Raw genomic sequence first — 5,094 nt, forward strand, 5'->3', positions numbered from 1 at the left:
AACGGGCGAGTTTGAGCTGTCTGCAGTGCAGAGGTAGCTGGTCCAGGACTGCAGGGTCCCTCTGAGGCGGCAAGAACAGAAGCTGCTGTGTTGCTCGGCCCTGGGAGGACTCGTGGTGCCAGGCTGGGCCAGAGTTCCAGCCACTACCTCTTCGTTTAAGCTGGCCAGGGGAAGGACATCCCACATCTTAAAGGACATGTCCTAAAAGTTGCTCAAGCCACTGGCCAGAAACGACACCTCACTCCCAGGGCAGCTGGGAAGGTAATCACATCCTAGATCAGAACTGAGGGAAGGGGACTGAGACACTGGTAATGGCCTCTGCCACCACGTGCTTACAGAACATGCCAGGGATCAAATGTACATCTTGAACCCTTTAAATTCCCTTGTGTGACGGTATATCTTGCTGGCAAGAAGGGAAACATTAACTCGTATTTCTCTGGATGTTTGAATATTTCATGAAAACCAGTAACAAACCCTCACTACCCACCATCCAGAATGAACAAACAAATGCTAACATTTGCCTTCGGATCTTAGAAACAAGTGGACTCTGATGAGGCCGCTCTGCTGGCACACCCCACTTCCGTTCCTCTCCCGCCCTTTCCGGCGGTGGCGGGGTGGGGGGGGGTCAATTACTTTTCTGAACAATGTTTCCCAGTGACATTGCTGTGCTTTCTCTTCATAAATAACAAGGGTTTTTTAAAACTTATGACATTCATTTCATCTTCTGACAGCCTATTTTCCTTCAATATTTTTCCCCCAACGGCTATCCACTGATCTTACAGATCAAGTTCACTCGTTTTAACTGTTCCATTGTTTGCCATCTTCAAATAGGCCATAATTGCTCCATTTTCTTGTTCATGGACATTTAGGCTATTTCCCACTTCTCCTAGATACAAACAATTCAGCTGTGAGCATCTATGTAATAGTAATAAGCCTTGTACACAAGCATATGGTTCGGGACAGTACTGCTTCTAAAGCTTCAAGGAGCATATCAATCACCTGAGAAATCTTAACCACGGACTCTCACTGGGCAAGTCCCGGGAAGTGAGACTCTAGTTATGTGCCTAGGGTCACAGAGCCCAAGGTCAGAGGCTATACTACTACTTTCACACACATCATCAAATTCAATTTTACTCCAAAAGAAATTAATGTGTTCTCATTTCTTCAACCTGATGCACCAACATTCGATCTTGATCTTACGATTTTTTGGCTTCTGCCAATTGGAAAGCATAGAACAACTATTAAGTCATATTTCCCTCGTTATCAATAACAATGATCATCTTTTCACATTGTTTAACTATTCCAGCTTTTTCCATTCATGTTTTACCCGTTTTTCTAATGCAGCCATTCTAAGTATGGTCTGGGGGACCCAGAAGGGCCCACAAGGTCCTTCCTTTTCCAATTTCCTACCCAGATAAGGCTCCATTTTCTTCATATACTTTAACCAAACACAGAGCAACAGACTGATGGCAGAAGCCACTATGAGAATCCTTAATTTCATTAAGCTAGACAAAGAAATTTTAAAAATGTGAAACGATGGGGGCGCCTGGGTGGCTCAGTTGGTTAAGCATCTGACTTCTACTCAGGTCATGTTCCTGGGGTCCTGGGATGGAGCCCCACATCGGGGTCCAGGTTCAGCAGGGAGCCTGCTTCTCCCTCTCCCCCAACTTGTGTTCTCTAATAAATATTTTAAAATGTGAAACAATGCCTCCACTAAACTTTCATTTTGAAAGTTATTTTTCATATTTGTTATTTAGCATGTATTATTTTTAATACTTTTAAAATCCATTTTAATTTCCAAGAGTGTAAATATCAATAGATAGAAGCTACACACACAAATACTCTCTGGAGTTCTCAATTTTTAAGCGTGTGAAGGGGTCTTGTGACCAAAAAGTTTTTTTTTTTTTTAAGATTTTATTTATTTATCTGACAGAGAGAGAGCACAAGCAGGCAAAGTGGCAGGCAGAGGCAGAGGGAGAAACAGGCTCTCCAATGAGCAGGGAGCCCAATGTGGGGCTCGATCCCAGAACCCTGGGATCATGACCGGAGCCGAAGGCAGCCACTTAACTACTGAGCCACCCAGGTGCCCCGTGACCAAAAAGTTTGAGAACTGCTGCATTAATGCATGTCTGTCATTTGCTCATTGATTTGTAGGAGGTACTTTTTCATGTCTCCTGGATGATAATTCTCTCTGTTACATATATATTGCAAACAATCCCAGTCTGAGACTTTTTACTTATGGTGCCTATTCTACAAAAGCTTTTATTTTGGGAGGCGCCTGGGTGGCTCAGTCGGTTAAGCGTCTGCCTTCGGCTCAGGTCATGGTTCCAGGGTCCTGGGATCGAGCCCCACATCGGGCTCCCTGCTCCGCGGGAAGCCTGCTTCTCCCTCTCCCACTGCCCCTGCTTGTGTTCCCTCTCTCGCTGTCTCTCTGTCAAATAAATAAATAAAATCTTTAAAAAAAAAAAAAAAAGCTTTTATTTTGACATAGTCCTGTTCTCCTCTAGTGTAATTTTGCTAAGGATACTGCTCCTGTTTTGAAACAGAAGTCTCACTGGGCTTTCTAGGGAACCCCAGCTCTGGCATCACTGAACGAATTGGAGAGAGAAAACAGGATTTCCCCTTAGCCTCTCCTCAAAGAGCCAGCTTTCCATGCATCTTCCACAGCTCAGCTTACTTCAGTCAGGATGGTGCTCACCACTGACCTTGAACGAGATCAGTGTAAAATATGTGCTCATGTATTTTAGACTATTCTGTTTTGCTTCATACAAATGAAATTGAATGTCTGTGATTCACCAAAAATATTTTACCAAAGCATTAATATGTTTCTGTTTTCCTCTTCAGAAGTAGATTAGGAAGGACAACACATTTAATTCAACATGTACAATTCAGTCTGCAAATATCTTAACTGAAAAAGATTTAACTCCTTTAAATTCAACATTTTGTATAAAGCTTTCATATTTAAAAAGCACTTTCGGGGTGCCTGGGTGGCTCAGCCGTTAAGCATCTGCCTTCGGCTCAGGTCATGATCCCAGGGTCCTGGGATCAAGCCCCGCATCAGGCTCCCTGCTCCGCGGGAAGCCTGCTTCCCCCTCTCCCACCCACTCCCCCTGCTTGTGTTTCCTCTCACTGTGTCTCTCTCTGTCAAATAAATAAATAAAATCTTTAACAACAACAAAAAAAGCACTTTCATAATACTGTTGTACCTGGGGTGCCCGGCTAGCTTGGCTAGAGGAACACATGGCTCTTGATCTTGGGGTCATGAGTTCAAGCCCCATGATGGGTATAGAGATTACTTTAAATAAACTTTAAAAAAAATTTTAAAAATGACAAAAAATATTATCTGCCCTTCGTGATAGTCCTGTATGATAAATGGAGACAATACTATGCTAAGAACTGTGTTATAGATAAGGAGAATGAAATTCAGAGAAGTTAAATGATTTGTCGGCATTATATATGCACAGGACTACAAAGGAGATTAACTTTCAACCACAACTGATGAAGATCCCTTCAAAATATGGTTGAGTTTTGTCAATCAGAATAAAAGTGACAAGTAACCCCAATCAATCCTCACACAAAACAGAAACTAACTACCTGTCTGGTGGGTAGAAGGGAAAGCAAGGAATGTCTGAAGGGCATCCGCAGGACATTCTCTGCCTTTCAAGATGACTTCATAATTTTACTGTACAATAATATGCGATCAGTATGCCCTCTTGTTCATCAGTATTCTTAGTCTTATTACAGCCAATTCACCGAATTCTAGTTAGAGGAGGGTGGCAAGTTTTCAGACCAAGCCTGGGAGGAAGAGCCCAAAGACCTGGCTGCTATTTCCCCTGAAGGGACAAGAAAGGGACAAGGTGGGAGGGTGGGGTATGACAAGTAGGAGGAATTAAGAGATAAGAGGTTAGAGAGACACAGAAAAGAAGAAGATAAAGAAAATCTACTTATGGAGCGCCTGCGTGCCTCAGTCAGTTAAGCGTCTACCTTCGGCTCAGGTCGTGATCTCCGTGTCCTGGGATCGAGCCCCACATCGGGCTCCCTGCTCAGCGGGGAGTCTGCTTCTCGCTCTGCTGCTGCCCCTCCCCCCACTTGTATTCTCTTTGTCAAATAAAATCTTTAAAAAAATCTACTTATATCTCTAAACGAAGAAAAAATTAAAATACAAATTCATATTTTCAAGTCCATCACACAGAACGATCCACATGCTCAAAACTATCCATGAGGCTTTCAGAAAAGTCTTTGCCATTAGAGACTCAAGTTTTAGAGCTCAAACATAACTGAAGATTCCTTCACTTGAAGATTCAAGGATATAAGGAGACAGCCTCACTGAACACAGAGTATATATTTTAAGCCAGTGAATTCAAAGTTACTCTCAAGACCAATTGTAAAAATTGCCTATATAATCCATCCTCATCCTAAAAATTGACTCATCACTGATCCATATACTTGACCACACTCACTTTCAACCATTCTCCGTTTTTCGAGTTAATATTCATCTCTGCTACAGAATGGATGGCATAAATATCAGCCCTATGAAAAAACTTTTATTAAAAAAGTTGTTTTCCATAAATGATGAAAAAAAATTAAAAACTCCTGAAAATAGTGAAGAAAAAAATCCCAAGGCAGAATATGCTTTGTTAAATCTGAGCCACCCACCCCCTGGATCCGTCACGCTTTATGGCCAGCACTGTGCCAAAGGAGGAAGTGCCATATACATTGATTTGCTTCCACCTCCACAATTTAAATCAGAGCAAAACACCAAAAGATATATCTTATTGAGAATTACCTATAAAATCGCAAATTAAATCACCATGGTTATACCCTGAGATGCTAGTCCTGAAACATAACCACATATGTTCAATTAGTTTCTACCTACCACCGTCTTTGAGGGAAAAAATACAGTAATCAACAATAGGTTAATTCGAAGTAATTTAAAAATCGGAACTGGAGTCATGGAATCAGGTGAGAAAAAAATCTATGATGATTTTAAAACAAACTGAGTCGTTGACAGATCATGAAACATAACAGAATACAAAAGCACTGAATCATATAAAAATACTATGTGAAATCCACAAAATAAAACAGAAAGGAGCA

Source organism: Callorhinus ursinus, unplaced genomic scaffold (genome assembly GCF_003265705.2).
Source record: "Callorhinus ursinus isolate GAN/ISIS: 27379988/994484 unplaced genomic scaffold, GSC_fseal_2.0 scaffold3, whole genome shotgun sequence".
Lineage (NCBI taxonomy): Eukaryota > Metazoa > Chordata > Mammalia > Carnivora > Otariidae > Callorhinus > Callorhinus ursinus.